Raw genomic sequence first — 19,713 nt, 5'->3', positions numbered from 1 at the left:
GTCGAGGAAGAGCGTCCTCACCTACGGGTTACCTCTGACTCTATCCCTGCAGAGGATTCTCTTCCCTGTTGCCTGGTTCTCACTAGCCCTTCGTGCCTCTACATTTTGTCATCTCTTTGAACTTTCAATGAATATTCATATGTCTCCATAGTGATTTGGCTGTCCTATGATTAAGAATAGACTAACGTACTTAATATAGCTTCTTCTGATAAAGGAAGCAGTTGGATAGCAAGCCACCCATGTTAAAGAGGGACATTTTACTAGAACTAGACAATGGATAAAATTGTCACTTCAGATTTACAGGCATTCTGATTACCTTATCACAGCTGAAGCCTCCCCATCCCATAAGAGTTCAGAGGAGATTTGATCTGGTAAGTATTGTTATTCATTCATCTAGTGAATCCAAACTATAGGTCAAATATTTATTAAGCTGAGTATTGTGCTAGACATGGGGTAAAATGGAACGGAAAATACCACGCATGAGACTTGTTCTTAAAATGTCGGGGTCTAGAAGAAGTGCTTTTAGTGGATGAAAGGCTGCTAACATGGGGCTCTGTTCAAACCCCAGCCAGGAAACAGCAAGAGCAGCCACTGAAGCGAATAGATAAGGACCAGATCCCAGCTTACTGCCTGTTCTCCAAAATCTGCCCTTCAAACGGAGACACCTTGTAAAAAGTAAAAAGGGTGCCAAGAGCCACATCTTTGAATTAAAGCATAGTTTCCCTTTCCTTGGGACTCCCAGAGTCCTTCTTTTCCTAAGGCTTCCTGGTACTGCAGAGGCTTAGCCCCCTGTCAGAGCTCAGTGAGAAAGCTACAGGATAGAGCAGAGGTAAAATAATGTAACACGGCAGAACACTACACTCTGTAGTCTACTGGGACAGTAGTTAAGTGAAGCGCCCTCGGCTTCTTACACTCAGCATTGAACTAAGCCAGTGCTTCTTGGCGGTCATTTTACAGTCCTTTAAAGTCCGTCCTTACTTTCTGAGTTAATGTGCATTCTGAAGTTTTAAGTCCATCGCCTTTACAATGCACTTTTTCTTTATGGGGGAAAAAGCCTTTCTCTAACTCACTGCAGCCTGGGATTTGTAATTGGCGAATATGACATAAGGCTGGTGTGGGGGCAGGGAAAGAGCTGTGAAAAAAGGCAAGGCTGAGGAAATGCTTTGCAGATAATGACTGTAATGTCATTAATCCAGTCGATCTGCTGCTGGCCAATTCCACAGGAAAGGACATGCTGTTGTCCCGTGTCTGATGGCTCTGTTGTGTAGATAAACTCATAATTGACAACTTTTAACATCTAATGGAGTTTTATGTCATGGTCTGATAGAAGTACTCTGCCTTGGCTTTGTGACAAGGTTGTTTCATAAATCCTGTCTTATAAAGGGAAAACTAACAATGAATGTGTTCTTATGTTTGTGACTAGAAACTGAACCCAGGCCTACAGTTTGCCAGGATGGTGTCTTTAGTCAAAACAAATTCTTGCCTTTCTCTTAAAATGTGATTCTGATCATTCTTTTAACTATAAAACATAAGGGATAAAGGCTGCAAAAATCTGCTTTTACACATAGCTCTCAGGAAGGCAACTCAGAGTGTGGTTCTTCCAAGACTGATTTGAAATCCATCTCACCCATAACAGTATTTCAATTCAAATAAATCCAAAGTGCTTTGTGTCTTAACACAGGCCTGGTTTGGTTCTCACTACCCCACGATTGAAAAGCAACTAGAAACTGTGCCTGAACCTAGTTTCCTGCTATGTTAAATACCATTTTCAAAGAAATAAACAAGCAGCAGTTAACCCCCAAATTAAACTGTCCCCAATAGTTCTCTATCTTTGTGGTAGTTTCATCAAATAAACTACCGTGTAAGTGTGCCTTGCTGGCATGCCAAGCTTCAAATGATATCATTTGATATCTTACTGCAGTTTATAAGACAAATAAAAAAATAAACAGAATAAAATCTGGTTTTAATACAAAAGAAAGAAACCCAAGAAAGATACAAACTGATAGCATAGGTCATAGCTACATGTATTTACATTAGACAGGCAATACGACACCACACACACAAAAGTGACCTCCCTTCACAAACCAATAAAAGCCCAAGTGATTCTTCTATAGTCCCTGCCCAAGTTCCAAGCAGCCACATAGTAGAGAATTCCTAAACTCTTGGAATGGCTATTTCCTCTTCTCAGAGACTATTATCTCTTTGGTCTTTGGGATTTGTGTGAGACATTTTCTACTGCCTACTTCAGCCTGAGATCTGTATGATTCCACCTTAACACTCACCACAGTGCCATAAACCTATGTTTATTATTCTGAGGCCAACAAATGCATATTTGAGTCTTTGTATTCATCATGCCAGCCATGTAGCCAAGAACAGGCATGAAACATTACATGCCCTCTAGTATGACACTTTGTAGGAATACCAGCTCTATCAATCAGTTTTCTAAAGGACTGGTCACCTCACTACCAAAGGTGGTCTTCCCTCCAAGGGAGAAATCTTGTCTTTGAAAGAGTTTCTCTGGGACTATCTAGCCACTGTGAATACATTTAAGATAATTCTGGTAGCTTAGTTATCTTTGCCTCAAGAATGATTGTGTAGAAACATGGTATATAGGCTTACCTACTTTAGTAAGGGTTTTCAAATAATTTGATCCTCCTTCTGGCCCACCGTCCAAAGGTAGTAAAAAAGGATAACAGAACATGGGAATGTAGACCTGTTTAGAAGTAGATCTTTGGGGCTATTCCAATCTCTGTTTGTCAGGATACCAACAGCCCAGTTCACCAATGTCACCAAACATGAATCAGCACCAGTGGTACAATCAAGCAGAAACTGCTAGGCATCCACTGAATCAGCATGAGTAAGTGGGAGATACCAGGAACTGCCACAATACCAGGAGTTCTGCTGTGCTTCTCTCAGTGAAGTGAAGATCAGAGAAGACTGGAGACCAATGAAGAGTTGGATCACTAGCTATGCAAGCATCCCATCACTGTCCATTGAGTCCTCCTGATATTCTCTCTAAACATCAAAGCATCCTCTTGTGGGTCTTGCCTCAGAAAAACACCGAGTGAGTCTGCATCACATGACACAACCAGAAACTTTTACTTCAATGGTGAGTTCGTTTATTCACTCAGTGGTTGTACCTTCACACACCTGGTCAGTCCAGAGGAGCTGAAATGGTATAGAATGATACCTAAAGTTTTCCCTATGGAAAGGTAGCATTAGGACTCATTACCAACTATTTATAAATTTCTCAGATTCCTGCAAACTACTTTCTTTTTATTTTCACTTATAAATTTTTTCTATCCTAAAAGTCTTGCTTCTTTGCACGTATATAAAATTACAATTCCTGCTCCTTAATCATCCATGTTACTTGATATAATATCTTTCAGGAATAGTGTTCCCTATTTGTTTCCGTTTAATCACACATAGCTTTACTTTATTAAGCTTTTGAATGAGTTTGCAATTCAATCTCTAAGCATAAATCTACATTCATGAACAGAGACAATCTTCCTGCCAGCCTCCAAATTGTACTCTCTTATTTCTGTAATAGAAGGGGAGGAATATATTGGCTTGGTAAACTTTTATAAAAAGCTGACACCTTAGGCGGGTTAGATCTCAAAGTGTTTCTCTTACAAACATAATGCAACCCCTTGGTCTTCAGTTCGAGTCACTAAAGAAAGCAGTTCATGAGCTAAAGCACCCGCTAACCTTCCTCCCTCTGCCACAGAGCACTGAAATATTATTGGCCCAAGAAAAAAATGAAAGGGAGGAAGAGAAAGAAATTGTCTCTGTGTAAATGCCTGGAGCAAATCAATCCTAAAAGTCTGGCTACCACCAGGAAAGAAAATACCCATTAGTATTTCCATAAGAAAGGGGAGGGTCAGTTGCTCAAACAGGATTTTGAAAACAAGCATGTAATAAAGAGTAAAGCAATTACAAATCAGTGTAAAGTTAAAATTCTAAACCAAGTTAACCATTAAAAAGTGATATTTTGCTCTCTGCTCCCAAACCCCATGGGAGAGAGACCTCACCGCCTGGTCAGGTGGGCACTCCTGAAGCTGCAGAGCGGAGGAGACCACCAACACTGCCCACCCCTGCCCACATCCCTGGCCCAAGAGGAAACTGTATAAGGCCTCTGGGTTCCCGTAGGGGAGGGCCCAGGAGCGGCAGGACTCCTGCGCCTGAGACACCGCCGGAACCTGAAGGAAACAGACTGGATAAACAGTTCTCTGCACCCAAATCCCGTGGGAGGGAGAGCTAAACCTACAGAGAGGCAGACACGCCTGGGAAACCAGAAGAGACTGCACTCTGCGCACATCCAGACGCCAGAGGAAAACACCAAACGCCATCTGGAACCCTGGTGCACGGAGGCTCCCGGAAAGAGCGGCGCAGATCTTCTCTGTTGCTGCCGCCGCGGAGAGGACTTAGGCAGTACCCCACGAGCACACTTGAGCCTCGGAACCTCAGGTAGGACCAACTTTTCCCCTGCAAGTGACCTGCCTGGTGAACTCAAGACACAGGCCCACAGGAACAGCTAAAGACCTGTAGAGAGGAAAAACTACAAGCCCGAAAGCAGAACACTCTGTCCCCATAACTGGCTGAAAGAAAACAGGAAAACAGGTCTACAGCACTCCTGACACACAGGCTTATAGGACAGTCTAGCTACTGTCAGAAATAGCAGAACAAAGTAACACTAGAGATAATCTGATGGCAGGAGGCAAGCGCAGGAACCCAAGCAACAGAAACCAAGACTACATGGCATCATTGGAGCCCAATTCTCCCACCAAAATAAACATGGAATATCCAAAAACACCAGAAAAGCAAGATCTAGTTTCAAAATCATATTTGATCATGATGCTGGAGGACTTCAAGAAAGACGTGAAGAACTCCCTTAGAGAACAAGTAGAAGCCTACAGAGAAGAATCGCAAAAATGCCTGAAAGAATTCCAGGAAAACACAATCAAACAGTTGAAGGAATTAAAAATGGAAATAGAAGCAATCAAGAAAGAACACATGGAAACAACCCTGGATATAGAAAATCAAAAGAAGAGACAAGGAGCTGTAGATAGAAGCCTCACCAACAGAATACAAGAGATGGAAGAGAGAATCTCGGGAGCAGAAGATTCCATAGAAATCATTGACTCAACTGTCAAAGATAATGTAAAGCAGAAAAAGCTACTGGTCCAAAACATACAGGAAATCCAGGACTCAATGAGAAGATCAAACCTAAGGATAATAGGTATAGAAGAGAGTGAAGACTCCCAGCTCAAAGGACCAGTAAATATCTTCAACAAAATCATAGAAGAAAACTTCCCTAACCTAAAAAAAGAGATACCCATAGGCATACAAGAAGCCTACAGAACTCCAAATACATTGGACCAGAAAAGAAACACCTCCCGTCACATAATAGTCAAAACACCAAACGCACAAAATAAAGAAAGAATATTAAAAGCAGTAAGGGAAAAAGGTCAAGTAACATATAAAGGCAGACCTATCAGAATCACACCAGACTTTTCGCCAGAAACTATGAAGGCCAGAAGATCCTGGACAGATGTCATACAGACCCTAAGAGAACACAAGTGCCAGCCAAGGTTACTGTATCCTGCAAAACTCTCAATTAACATAGATGGAGAAACCAAGATATTCCATGACAAAACCAAATTTACACAATATCTTTCTACAAATCCAGCACTACAAAGGATAATAAAGGGTAAAGCCCAACATAAGGAGGCAAGCTATACCCTAGAAGAAGCAAGAAACTAATCGTCTTGGCAACAAAACAAAGAGAAGAAAAGTACACAAACATAACCTCACATCCAAATATGAATATAACAGGAAGCAATAATCACTATTCCTTAATATCTCTCAACATCAATGGCCTCAACTCCCCAATAAAAAGACATAGATTAACAAACTGGATACGCAACGAGGACCCTGCATTCTGCTGCCTACAGGAAACACACCTCAGAGACAAAGACAGACACTACCTCAGGGTGAAAGGCTGGAAAACAACTTTCCAAGCAAATGGTCAGAAGAAGCAAGCTGGAGTAGCCATTCTAATATCAAATAAAATCAATTTTCAATTAAAAGTCATCAAAAAAGATAAGGAAGGACACTTCATATTCATCAAAGGAAAAATCCACCAAGATGAACTCTCAATCCTAAATATCTATGCCCCAAATACAAGGGCACCTACATAAGTAAAAGAAACCTTACTAAAGCTCAAAACACACATTGCACCTCACACAATAATAGTGGGAGATTAAAACACCCCACTCTCATCAATGGACAGATCATGGAAACAGAAATTACACAGAGACGTAGACAGACTAAGAGAAGTCATGAGCCAAATGGACTTAACAGATATTTATACAACATTCTATCCTAAAGCAAAAGGATATACCTTCTTCTCAGCTCCTCATGGTACTTTCTCCAAACTTGACCATATAGTTGGTCAAAAAACGGGCCTCAACAGGTACAGAAAGATAGAAATAATCCCATGCGTGCTATCAGACCACCACGGCCTACAACTGGTCTTCAATAACAATAAGGGAAGAATGCCCACATATACGTGGAAATTGAACAATGCTCTACTCAATGATAACCTGTTCAAGGAAGAAATAAAGAAAGAAATTAAAAACTTTTTAGAATTTAATGAAAATGAAGGTACAACATACCCAAACTTATGGGACACAATGAAAGCTGTGCTAAGAGGAAAACTCATAGCGCTGAGTGCCTGCAGAAAGAAACAGGAAAGAGCATATGTCAGCAGCTTGACAGCACACCTAAAAGCTCTAGAACAAAAAGAAGCAAATACACCCAGGAGGAGTAGAAGGCAGGAAATACTCAAACTCAGAGCTGAAATCAACCAAGTAGAAACAAAAAGGACCATAGAAAGAATCAACAGAACCAAAAGTTGGTTCTTTGAGAAAATCAACAAGATAGATAAACCCTTAGCCAGACTAACGAGAGGACACAGAGAGTGTGTCCAAATTAACAAAATCAGAAATGAAAAGGGAGACATAACTACAGATTCAGAGGAAATTCAAAAAATCATCAGATCTTACTATAAAAGCCTATATTCAACAAAATTTGAAAATCTACAGGAAATGGACAATTTCCTAGACAAATATCAGGTACCAAAGTTAAATCAGGAACAGATAAACCAGTTAAACAACCCCATAACTCCTAAGGAAATAGAAGCAGTCATTAAAGGTCTCCCAACCAAAAAGAGCCCAGGTCCAGACGGGTTTAGTGCAGAATTCTATCAAACCGTCATAGAAGACCTCATACCAATATTATCCAAACTATTCCACAAAATTGAAACAGATGGATCACTCCCAAATTCCTTCTATGAAGCCACAATTACTCTTATACCTAAACCACACAAAGACCCAACAAAGAAAGAGAACTTCAGACCAATTTCCCTTATGAATATGGACGCAAAAATACTCAATAAAATTCTGGCAAACCGAATCCAAGAGCACATCAAAACAATCATCCACCATGATCAAGTAGGCTTCATCCCAGGCATGCAGGGATGGTTTAACATACGGAAAACCATTAACGTGATCCATTATATAAACAAACTGAAAGAACAAAACCACATGATCATTTCATTAGATGCTGAGAAAGCATTTAACAAAATTCAACACCCCTTCATGATAAAAGTCCTGGAAAGAATAGGAATTCAAGGCCCATACCTAAACATAGTAAAAGCCATATACAGCAAACCAGTTGCTAACATCAAACTAAATGGAGAGAAACTTGAAGCAATCCCACTAAAATCAGGGACTAGACAAGGCTGCCCACTCTCTCCCTACTTATTCAATATAGTTCTTGAAGTTCTAGCCAGAGCAATCAGACAACAAAAGGAGGTCAAGGGGATACAGATCGGAAAAGAAGAAGTCAAAATATCACTATTTGCAGATAAAATGATAGTTTATTTAAATGATCCCAAAAGTTCCACCAAAGAACTACTAAAGCTGATAAACAACTTCAGCAAAGTGGCTGGGTATAAAATTAACTCAAATAAATCAGTAGCCTTCCTCTACACAAAAGAGAAACAAGCCGAGAAAGAAATTAGGGAAACGATACCCTTCATAATAGACCCAAATAATATAAAGTACCTCGGTGTGACTTTAACCAAGCAAGTAAAAGATCTGTACAACAAGAACTTCAAGACACTGAAGAAAGAAACTGAAGAAGACCTCAGAAGATGGAAAGATCTCCCATGCTCATGGATTGGCAGGATTAATATAGTAAAAATGGCCATTTTACCAAAAGCGATCTACAGATTCAATGCAATCCCCATCAAAATACCAATCCAATTCTTCAAAGAGTTAGACAGAACAATTTGCAAATTCATCTGGAATAACAAAAAACCCAGGATAGCTAAAACTATCCTCAACAATAAAAGGACTTCAGGGGGAATCACTATCCCTGAACTCAAGCAGTATTACAGAGCAATAGTGATAAAAACTGCATGGTATTGGTACAGAGACAGACAGATAGACCAATGGAATAGAATTGAAGACCCAGAAATGAACCCACACACCTATGGTCACTTGATTTTTGACAAAGGAGCCAAAACCATCCAGTGGAAAAAAGATAGCATTTTCAGCAAATGGTGCTGGTTCAACTGGAGGTCAACATGTAGAAGAATGCAGATTGATCCATGCTTATCACCCTGTACAAAGCTTAAGTCCAAGTGGATCAAGGACCTCCACATCAAACCTGATACACTCAAACTAATAGAAGAAAAACTAGGGAAGCATCTGGAACACATGGGCACTGGAAAAAATTTCCTGAACAAAACACCAATGGCTTATGCTCTAAGATCAAGAATCGACAAATGGGATCTCATAAAACTGCAAAGCTTCTGTAAGGCAAAGGACACCGTGGTTAGGACAAATCGGCAACCAACAGATTGGGAAAAGATCTTTACCAATCCTACAACAGATAGAGGCCTTATATCCAAAATATACAAAGAACTCAAGAAGTTAGACCACAGGTAGACAAATAACCCTATTAAAAAATGGGGTTCAGAGCTAAACAAAGAATTCACAGCTGAGGAATGCCGAATGGCTGAGAAACACCTAAAGAAATGTTCAACATCTTTAGTCATAAGGGAAATGCAAATCAAAACAACCCTGAGATTTCACCTCACACCAGTGAGAATGGCTAAGATCAAAAACTCAGGTGACAGCAGATGCTGGCGAGGATGCGGAGAAAGAGGAACACTCCTCCATTGTTTGTGGGATTGCAGACTGTACAACCATTCTGGAAATCAGTCTGGAGCTTCCTCAGAAAATTGGACATTGAACTGCCTGAGGATCCAGCTATACCTCTCTTGGGCATATACCCAAAAGATGCCCCAACATATAAAAAAGACACGTGCTCCACTATGTTCATCGCAGCCTTATTTATAATAGCCAGAAGCTGGAAAGAACCCAGATGCCCTTCAACAGAGGAATGGATACAGAAAATATGGTACATCTACACAATGGAATATTACTCAGCTATCAAAAACAACGGCTTTATGAAATTCGTAGGCAAATGGTTGGAACTGGAAAATATCATCCTGAGTGAGCTAACCCAAACACAGAAAGACATACATGGTATGCACTCACTGATAAGTGGCTATTAGCCCAAATGCTTGAATTACCCTAGATGCCTAGAACAAATGAAACTCAAGACGGATGATCAAAATGTGAATGCTTCACTCCTTCTCTAAAAGGGGAACAAGAATACCCTTGGCAGGGAAGAGAGAGGCAAAGATTAAAACAGAGACTGAAGGAACTCCCATTCAGAGCCTGGCCCACATATGGCCCATACATATACAGCCACCCAATTAGACAAGATTGATGAAGCAAAGAAGTGCAGACCGACAGGAGCCGGATGTAGATCTCTCCTGAGAGACACAGCCAGAATACAGCAAATACAGAGGCGAATGCCAGCAGCAAACCACTAAACTGAGAATAGGACCCCCGTTGAAGGAATCAGAGAAAGAACTGGAAGAGCTTGAAGGGGCTCGAGACCCCATATGTACAACAATGCCAAGCAACCAGAGCTTCCAGGGACTAAGCCACTACCTAAAGACTATGCATGGACTGACCCTGGACTCTGACCTCATAGGTAGCAATGAATATCCTAGTAAGAGCACCAGTGGAAGGGGAAGCCCTGGGTCCTGCTAAGACTGAACCCCCAGTGAACTAGACTGTTGGGGGGAGGGCGGCAATGGGGGGATGGTTGGGAGGGGAACACCTATAAGGAAGGGGAGGGGGGAGGGGGATGTTTGCCCGGAAACCAAAGAATTATTATTACGTATTAAATAAATTTTTAAAAAAAGGAAAAAAAGTGATCTTTTTAAAGACCTTCTCACAGTGGACTTTTAAATCAAATTTCTTGAGTCTGTGCAAGTAGACCAACGGTATCTGGCACCAAACAGTGAGAAAACATTATGTTCAAATTTTTTATGAGTTTCCTACTTGACATGGAGTTCCTCAGCCAGGTCATTATGCCAAGCAAAGTAGAAGTGAAATCCTAGGTGGCACATACCCAAATTAAAAAGAAATCAGCCTTGCTGACTACCTAACCAAGGTTGACAAGCTCTCCGTGCTGAAGGCTATGGCCATTAAAATTGCATCTGTCTATTATTATCCCTTCTGCGTGTTATTATTCTATTCTTAGCCAGCAAAGTTGCTCCACCAGCATGAAAGTATCAGTCAAGCCTCTGATTGACCACAAGAGCATTGATTAATACAGACACAAGAGGGGTTTGTTAAAACTGCAGGTTCTTTCTCCAAAAAGCTCAGACACAGTGTCAAATTTGCTACTGTGGTTACCAGAATATGTAACTTGCTATTTTTAATTATATCCCCTCTATAGTTTGGCCTCTCTTTGGAAGAGTGGGTTATTATTCAGCAACTTCTGAACAAGAGGGGTGGGTCTATCATCCAGCAGAGAGTCAAGAGAGCTCTCAGTGCCTCCCAAGTTAGGCTTGCTGATCAATTTACCGTAGCCAAAATGAAAGTGAGGGTGCACAGTGGGCAAGAAGCATTAACCACAGAACACAATAAATCACACATTTAAATGCACAGAGGCTAAGGCTAAGAACTTACATTTCACAGCCTGGGGTCTTTTAAAAACCTGTGCCACAGAAAGTGAATGCTAAAAGTTTTTTGACATATCCAGTGATGGACGTTTAGAGTAATGTTATAACTTTGATTTTTGTTTAATGTTAGCATAACACAAAATGATGATCTAGACCAACTATTCTCTGACAAAGATCAATTTTATCTCCCAATGATAGTTGAGAATGTCTAAATATAAAGTTGGTTGGCATGACTCATGGAACAACTGTCGTAGACCAAGGATAGTGCTAAACATCCTTCTAAGCACAGGAAAGTTCCACGAAAGAGTCATTTGATCCAAAGTATCAATAGTGCTGTTGAAGAGAAAAATCAACTTCATAGGGAAAGAGAAATAAGATGGTTTTAAGTTAACATTTATGCTGTTAAGCTATTTAGATCCAAAGAATAAATATTATTACAAATTCAAACTTGAGTATTTGTATTGCATTGAGGAAGTAAATATTCTATTATCCAAAACAGAAGTAAATATAGTAAATCCAATATACTTTTGCTATTTGCTAAATATCTGCAAATGTAGTCTACCCTTAAGTGAACTGAGAACAGATATTTCCCAATTTCAACCCATTTGAATCAAAAAATTCACACTTCTCATCTTTCAAGGGTTGTACAAAATTTTTTCTTAGTCTGAGAAATAAGAAATTTTATGTTTAAAAAATAAAAGGCTGCGGCAGAAGGATCATGAATAAGTTCAAATCCAGCATGGGCTACAGAGTGAAACCAGTTTCAAAAAAGAATGTGGAAAGTGGTGGGGGCAGTGCTGGCCTGTCATGCACGTGAGTATTGAGCTCTAGGCTCAATATTCAGCACCAAAAAATTATGAAAAAAATAAGCACTATAACCTACATATTTTTTTGTTGTCTCTAATATCAGGATGTAATATTCCTATACCAGCTATAGGGTACCATGTGAATTTTTCTCTTTTACTCAGACTTGTTAATTTTTTTTATTTTTAATGCCTTTTCCTTTACAGCATGTTCATTTTACATAGTTTTGAGCATTATTAAATTTCCATTAACTATTCTACTTTAAAAGAAATTAAAACAGAACTATCATATGACTCAAAGAACAGAAGAATAAAAGGCTATAAAATTAGAAACAGCAGGAACATCTTGTAACATAGCTTTTTTTAACCTAGATATGACACTACACATGCACTTGTGATTCAAACACTTGTGAGACTAGAGCATAAGGCTTGGGAGTTTGAGGCTAGCCTGAGGTTTTAGGGTAGAACATACCCTAAAATATCTGATGAATAGTAGTAGAGCAATGGCTCAGAACTTTGAATACTTTCTGCTCTTCCAGAAGTCACAGGTCCAGTTCTTAGCCCATGGAGGTTCACATCCATCAATTACTCAGGTCCAGGACCACCCACCTCCAAGACTTCATAGACAGTACACACATATGATAAACATAATAATGCATCAGTAGAAAAAATTGTAATTTTGTGACTACACAGGACCCAATCTGGTGGTCATGGGCCACTGCTATCAGTGTGTTCTATGCTTTAAAATATATGTGCTTTCTATCACTTAACACAGCGCAGCTGTGCTTGCACTGATACTCACACAGCACTGAAGGCTAGCCATACTTCACATGGTGGCTCAACTGTTCAGAATGCTTTCCAGGTTGCAGTTCCTTGACACTAACACAAGGCTTCCAGGCTCACCACTGAAAGTAAAGTAGCCTGTATCACCTCCTTTCATAGTCGGCTCAGCAGAAAGTCACATGATTCTAACTGCAATGTTTCTGCGTGTGGAAAGTGTGATGGGCCACTCAGCTCTTTCACGGGTCCAATTCGCACTTTTAAAAGTGCATATTTCTTTCAAAAAGAAAACAAAATGCACACACATGGTTTTGGACATGAGAAGAGCTCAAAACACAGATCAGGCATTCCTCTGTTCTTCCTCTCCCCAGGAGAGGAGGGGGGAGGAAGAAATACATTGTTTTTCTGTTCACCTTTGTTTGCATTTCCATGAATAAAATTATCATTAGAAATGGAAATCAACACAGATATAATATCAATGTGACTGTGACTATAAAATGGATTATTAAGGAAATTTAAGTGCTACTTTAAGTTTTCAAAACATTTAGATTGCAATCACTTCCTTTACAGAATTCTCTACCCGTGAGATGGAAGAGTAGACATTTATGCCAGCAATCTATTTTCCATCATAAATCATTCAACTCAAACTCTGAGATCAAACAATAATGTTGATAGTATGCTTAGAGATCTGTAGGTCCATGAAGGATTCGCCCAGGATCTGTTCCAAGATGTCTGAGGCCTCATTAGAAAGGACTTTGGGCATGAAGAGGTGATCTGAATAGCTGGAACCAAGACAATTGAAGGCTCATTCATTCCCACGTCTGGAAGTTGATTCTGGCTACTGTCTAGGACTGGATTTCCCACATTTGGTGCTCCCCTCCCCAGGACCTCACCTTACTTCAAAGAAAAGAAAATACAAGCTGGATCAGAAGTGAAAATTTTCCTCTCCACAGGTAGCTTTCAAATGTACCTACCCAAGAAATAGGGGTGTAACTGTTTATGGGAGAAACCAACTGCCCTCTGATTGGATTTGAGACCAGCTCCACAGAGGGAAATCATGCCTGAAGAGGTCATAAGGGGGCCCCTTACAAAAGGGGAAACTTAACATAGTTGTTTAAATTGACACAACATCAAACTGCCTTCTACTGATGTTTAATACTCATAAACAAAAACTACTGTCATCCATAATCAGAGAAGCTCTTCTTTGCAGTGAACAATAGTGACACACAAATTTATGGCTACCCAGGATGCTGAGGAAAAAGTGACCCTGCAGTTGATGGTCCAACCATAAATAAGGCATTTATACGAACCCCTCTAAGACTCAGGGAACTTGCAAAAGATAGGGAAAGAAACATGTAAGTGCTGTATAATATAGTATTCTGAGCATAACACATCCATTGCAATCATGAACTCATAGCAGCTGTGGGTACTTTTGTTGGTCCTGTAGAAGACTGGCTCTGTCATTAATCATTCTTTGATGTGGAAGGGCTACACCCACCCACCTCCCACACACACAGAGAGTCACAGAAATTTTAGTGAGAAAATGTAGGAAAGGCAGTTATTGTCTTCACTTATATACCCACTGTTAAGCCAGATTCCAATGGATAGTTCTCAACCTGTGGTCACATAAACAGTGGATATTAGCCCAAAAGCTCAAATTACTCAAGATACAATCCACAGACCACGTGAAGCTCAAGAAAAAGGATGACCAAAGTGAGGATGCTTCACTCCTTCTTAAAAGAGGGAACAAAAATATTCATAGGAGGGGATATGGAGTCAAAGTTTGGAGCAGAGACTGAATGAATGAATGACCATTCAGAGTCTGCCTGCCCCACATGGGTATATAGCTCATATATATACAGCCACCAAGACTAGGTAAGATTGATGAAGCTAAGAAGTGCATGCTGACAGGAGCTGGATATAGTTGTCTCCTGAGAGGCACAGCCAGAGCGTGACAAATACAGAGGTGAATGCTAGCAGCAAACCACTGAACTGAGAATGGACCCCTGTTGGAGGAATTAGAGAAAGGATTGAAAGAGCTAAAGGGGCTTGCAACCCCATAAGAACAACAATGCCAACCAACCAGAGCTTCCAGGGACTAAACCACTACCCAAAGACTATACATGGACTGACCCTGGGCTCCAACTGCATATGTAGCAGAGGATGGCTTTGTTGGATACCAGTGGAAGGAGAAGCCCTTGGCCCTGCCAAGGGTGGACCCCTCAGTGTAGGGGAATGTCGGGTGGGCTGGAAGGGGGTGCATGGGGAAGGGAACACCCTTATAGAAGAAGGGAAGGGGATGAGATAGGGGGCTTATGTCCAGGAAACTGGGAAAGGGAATAACATTTGAAATGTAAACAAAAAATAGATGGAGAGCATGACTTCCAGAATCCAAGAAAGAGAACTGTGAGGTTAAGCTTACTGTGATGGAGAACAGACAAGTAGGCTGAAAGTGTAATTGACAGGAACTGGGGATTGCTGGGTATGGACCACTGAGGAAGCCGGGGAGCAAATTCCAAGGGACACCTTCAGATTCCTGCTATGGAAGCAACATGACCAGCAGCTACCAAAGATAAAAACGTATCTAAACCTTGTAAACAGTAATGGCAGCTCAGTTCCAGCTTACACAGACGAGGATACTAGGACATCAGCAGGTGCCCAGGTCTGGTTGGAGGGAGCAAACCTAAGAGATGTGGGGAACTGGACAGAATGTAATTCTCTCCCCTTTTCTCTCCTCTGTTGTACACCAAACCTTGCTTGTTAAAACTATTGTAGACAGTTTTGAGTGAAGAACAACAACAACAACAACAACAAAAATCCCTCATAGACACAAAGCCTGAAGAGATTAAATCCAAAGTAACTGCTTCAAGCTCATTGGGAAGAACAGAAACTAAATCTTAAACATTACATTCTAAGAGAAAATGCTGGCGTGACCAGCATACTGTGCTTCTAAATAAGCAGTATGGCGCACCATGCTCCTTAAGTCACAACACTGAATTCTAAAATAGCCAGAGTGAGTAGCCTATGGCTGGCCTGTACTCTCCATGCTTCCTTTCATGCTTCTCCCCCAGAGAGACCCTGGTGGTCTGAGCACTCACTGTCCAGTCCCCAAGGCAATGAGGTAACTAATCACAGTTGATAGGCTTCCGATACATGAGAGAAAGCAGACACTATTCCCTGAAACTATTCCTCACTGGGTCCTTTACCAACCCACGGGCACTGCTGTCTTGTTAGGGGATTGCTGATAATGGTGAGATAACATCATCTCCTATGGAGTATTTTTTAAGCCTTCTACACCAGCGACAGCTACTCAGTCTATTAAAACCTCGTAAGAGCATATAAGCTAATATATCCTAGGCAAGAAACTGAGATTTGTATTGTCACATTTCTTTCAACAATTAGAATCACTAAAACTTAAAAATCCATATGAAGGGGTTTGTGAAAATTTTATAATTAATTTTTCTTACATAAGGATAAATTTTTTAGGGAACAATAATAACAAAACCACCCAAACTATTGAGGGTCTCATGTGGTTGTCGCTTGCCCAGGAATTGTAGTCTCTTGATTCTGGAGCTATTCAAGGCTCACCTATTTTTCCTCGGTAATACCTGATCTAATTCTGCAAGATTTTCTTAAAATTATTTAATGAGTACTTCCCGATTCAACTATGCATTCTCTGCAGCCAGCGTCCCAGCTTTGTCATCTGCCAAACTATATCAACTTTGAGGTCTTAAGTTCCAAACTCAGAAAATAAATTCACTGCTTCCCAGCCTCCACCCAACCTCTTGAAGTTGTTTACTCTTTCAATAGTTGTCAGGCTCTTACAGGAGTCGTGAGGAAAAACTACTGACTCAGAGAGAAAAACCCTTCTATTTTCAAAGTCCTTAGGTCTATCTTGGCTCAGGTTTGGAGTAGACTCTATAAGTCTATCTTGGCTCAGGTTTGGAGTAGACTCTTTAAGTCTATCTTGGCTCAGGTTTCAGACGTTTCAGTCCTAGGCCCTGTGGGTTTGGGCCTGAGGGTAAGCAGAACATATGATGAGCAAACCTGACCACCTCATAACACCCAGGAAGCAGCAGGAAAGAGCAAGACAGGGAAGGGCCTGGGACAGAGTGTACCTTTCATTTTGATTTGAGGAAGCCACAAAAACTCATGAGTTAGAGTATGTGTGACAGCTGACATACTTTGGTGAAGCTACTGGATCCTCTCAGCTTTGATGTAATTCATGCATTAATCCCTTGGTGGATTCGTAATATAAGCAGAATAATTAGGGGGAGAGTAGGACATAGAGCCTAGTCAGAGGGACATATTCACACCCAAACACAAACACACACAAACCTAACACTTCAACACTTCAACACAGACACACACACACACACACACAAACACACACACACACAAACACACACAAACACACACACACAAACACACACACACACACACACACACACACACACACAAGTTCCCTTCAATCCACTCCCAGGTCTTCTTTTAAAGCTTTAGTGGGTTCTTTAGATGTCACCTCTTTGCCATTTGAATTGATAAATCTTCCTGTCCACTTTTCCACCAAGTACCTTTCTATTTCTCCTGTCCATGTGCCACTGTGCAGAGCAACCACACTCTGTCATGCTCTGACACTAAACTGAACTCTGCTTAAATAAGAATGGAGATATGTGTTTTTACCTCCAGAGCCTACCAATCTGCATAGATTGCACTCTGTGTTCAATAAACTGTACTGAAAAAGAAAAATAGAGCCTACAATGCTATGAATATAGTGGCAGACCAACATTTCTTGATGATTCAATGGGGCCACTTATTGTGCCTTAGAATTCTATCTGGAGTAAAATAATTATACCCTGGACTGGGTTAAAGGGTGTCAACTAGAACACAAAGAAGTGAAGTGGCCAGTGATGACATTTCAAATTGGTCTACATAGAATGATCATATAAAGTACATGGCAACAACATCCCTGCTGAACAATCCCTTGTCTGAGTATATCTGCAGCTCTCACAGATAAGACAGTGGGTTAGTAATTTCTTTTGGTCCCCAAAGCTATTCTTTCAGGCCTCTCTTTTATTGTTATCTTAAATGTTTATTGCTTTAGTCTCCATTCAGTTTAACACAAGGGAACTAAGACTCTGATCTCATCTTAATTTCTACTTGACACATCAACAAGACACACAGGATGACACATTTTGGTTTGTGTAGTTTAATGGTTGATTTGTATGTTTTCTTCAATGAAGAAAAATTCTTCCTTGAAAACAGCATGGTGTTCTGAGATAATAGTTTAAAATATTTATTTACGGGCTGGGGATTTAGCTCAGTGGTAGAGCGCTTACCTAGGAAGCGCAAGGCCCTGGGTTCGGTCCCCAGCTCCGGGAAAAAAAAAAGAACCAAAAAAAAAAAATATTTATTTATAATTGAGAAAGGCAGGCAAACTCTTAATCACGGTACAGTTTAATTATACGTATAATTAGCGCTGTTGTAATAAATTACTAATTTACATGATGAATGGTCTTGCTTTGGTTCTCAAAATAAAAGGAGTTCTATATACTATTAAATGAATTCTTGATTTAGATTATTATTCTTCTGGATCATGTCCATCAGTAACTGAAAATTAGCCTTATATTTCTTTCTCTACATATTAATTTCAAGATTTCAAAAGTGAAAGTAGAAAACCATGACAGCCAACCTTTTACTCAGCTTATTTCCACTGAGCATGAACTTTCAATACCTAGCCACCTGCCCGTTTTACAGCTTGTTGCATTCAGGGCCAAAGAGATGGCTCAGTGTTTAAGAGTTAAGTGGTTGAGAATACTTGCCATGCAGTTAGAGGAGCAGATTCCATAGACAGGCACTGACTTTAGTGATAGCCTTTACTCCAGTTGTTGGGGGCCCCACCCTCTCACAGGAGAAGAGGAGAGGGATGGGAGAGGGACTGTGTGAGGGGATTGGGGGGCAATGATCAGGATGCAAAATGAATAAATGAATTAATTAATGGAAGAAAAAGAATACTTGCTGCTCTTACAGAAGACCTGGGTTTATTAGCCACCAGCCACGTGGTGGCTCACAACTATCTGTAACTCCAGGGGTTCTAACTACCTTTTCCAGCCTCCATAAACACCAGGCACCCATGTAAAAGTTGATTACTTAAAATAATTTTATTTCGTTCATATTGGTGTGTCTATGTGTGAGTTACATTTGTCTACTTGTCTGTGAGTGTCCACATACATGTGTGCACTGTGTGTGGAAGCCAAAGATCCATGTCGGGTCTCTACCTTATTGTTTTTGAAGCAGAGTCTCTCCCTGAACACAGAGCTCACAAATTTGACAAGGCCCAAGGAGCTTCTTATGTCTGTCTTCCCAGCGCTGAGATTAAAGCTGCATACTGTTGGGCTTGGCTTTTTATGTTCTTTCTGGAGATCCAAACTCAGATCCTCATGGTTGCAGAGCAAGTACCTTTTTTTAGTTTATTTAATTGTTTTACTTATTCACTTTACATCCCACTTACTGCTCCCCTTCTGGTCACCCCTCTCACAATCCTTCCCCCTGCCTCCTCTCCTTCTTTGAGTGGGTGAGGGCTCCCCTGAGTTTTCCCCCATTCTGGAACTTCCAGTACCTTCAAGGCTAGGTGCTTCCTCTCCCATTAAGGCCAGACAAGGCAGCCCAACTAGAAGAACATATCCCACATACAGGCAACAGCTTTTGGGATAGCCCCTGCTCCAGTTATTCAGACCCACACAAAGACCAAGCTGCATATCTGCTACATATGTGCAGGGGGCCTAGCTCCAGTCCGTGTATGTTCTCTTGTTTATGGTTCAGACTCTGAGAGCCCCAGGGGTCAAGGTTAGTTGACTCTGTTGGTCTTCCTGTGGAGTCCCTATCTCCTTCAGGGCCAGCAATCCTTACTTCTATTCTTCCACAAGAGTCCCCAAGCTCCATCCACTTTTTGGCTGTGGGTGTCTTTATCTGTCTGAGTCAGCTGCTGTGTAGATCCTCTCAGAGGACAACATG

General features: G+C 40.8%; 1 long non-coding RNA gene across 1 annotated transcript in view; it reads left to right on the top strand.

The window, feature by feature from the left end:
• Nucleotides 1-236: 236 nt before the first annotated feature.
• The window catches only part of LOC120093256 (uncharacterized), a 39,006-nt gene continuing 19,529 nt past the window's right edge, over nucleotides 237-19,713 (top strand). The window contains exon 1 of the long non-coding RNA XR_005486369.2: nucleotides 237-371. This is a non-coding gene — a long non-coding RNA (uncharacterized LOC120093256). The remainder of the gene's footprint in view (nucleotides 372-19,713) is intronic.

The sequence above is a fragment of the Rattus norvegicus genome, chromosome 6, assembly GCF_036323735.1.
Source record: "Rattus norvegicus strain BN/NHsdMcwi chromosome 6, GRCr8, whole genome shotgun sequence".
In the NCBI taxonomy this organism is placed as follows: domain Eukaryota; kingdom Metazoa; phylum Chordata; class Mammalia; order Rodentia; family Muridae; genus Rattus; species Rattus norvegicus.
This window is presented reverse-complemented; position numbering and strand designations above follow the sequence as displayed.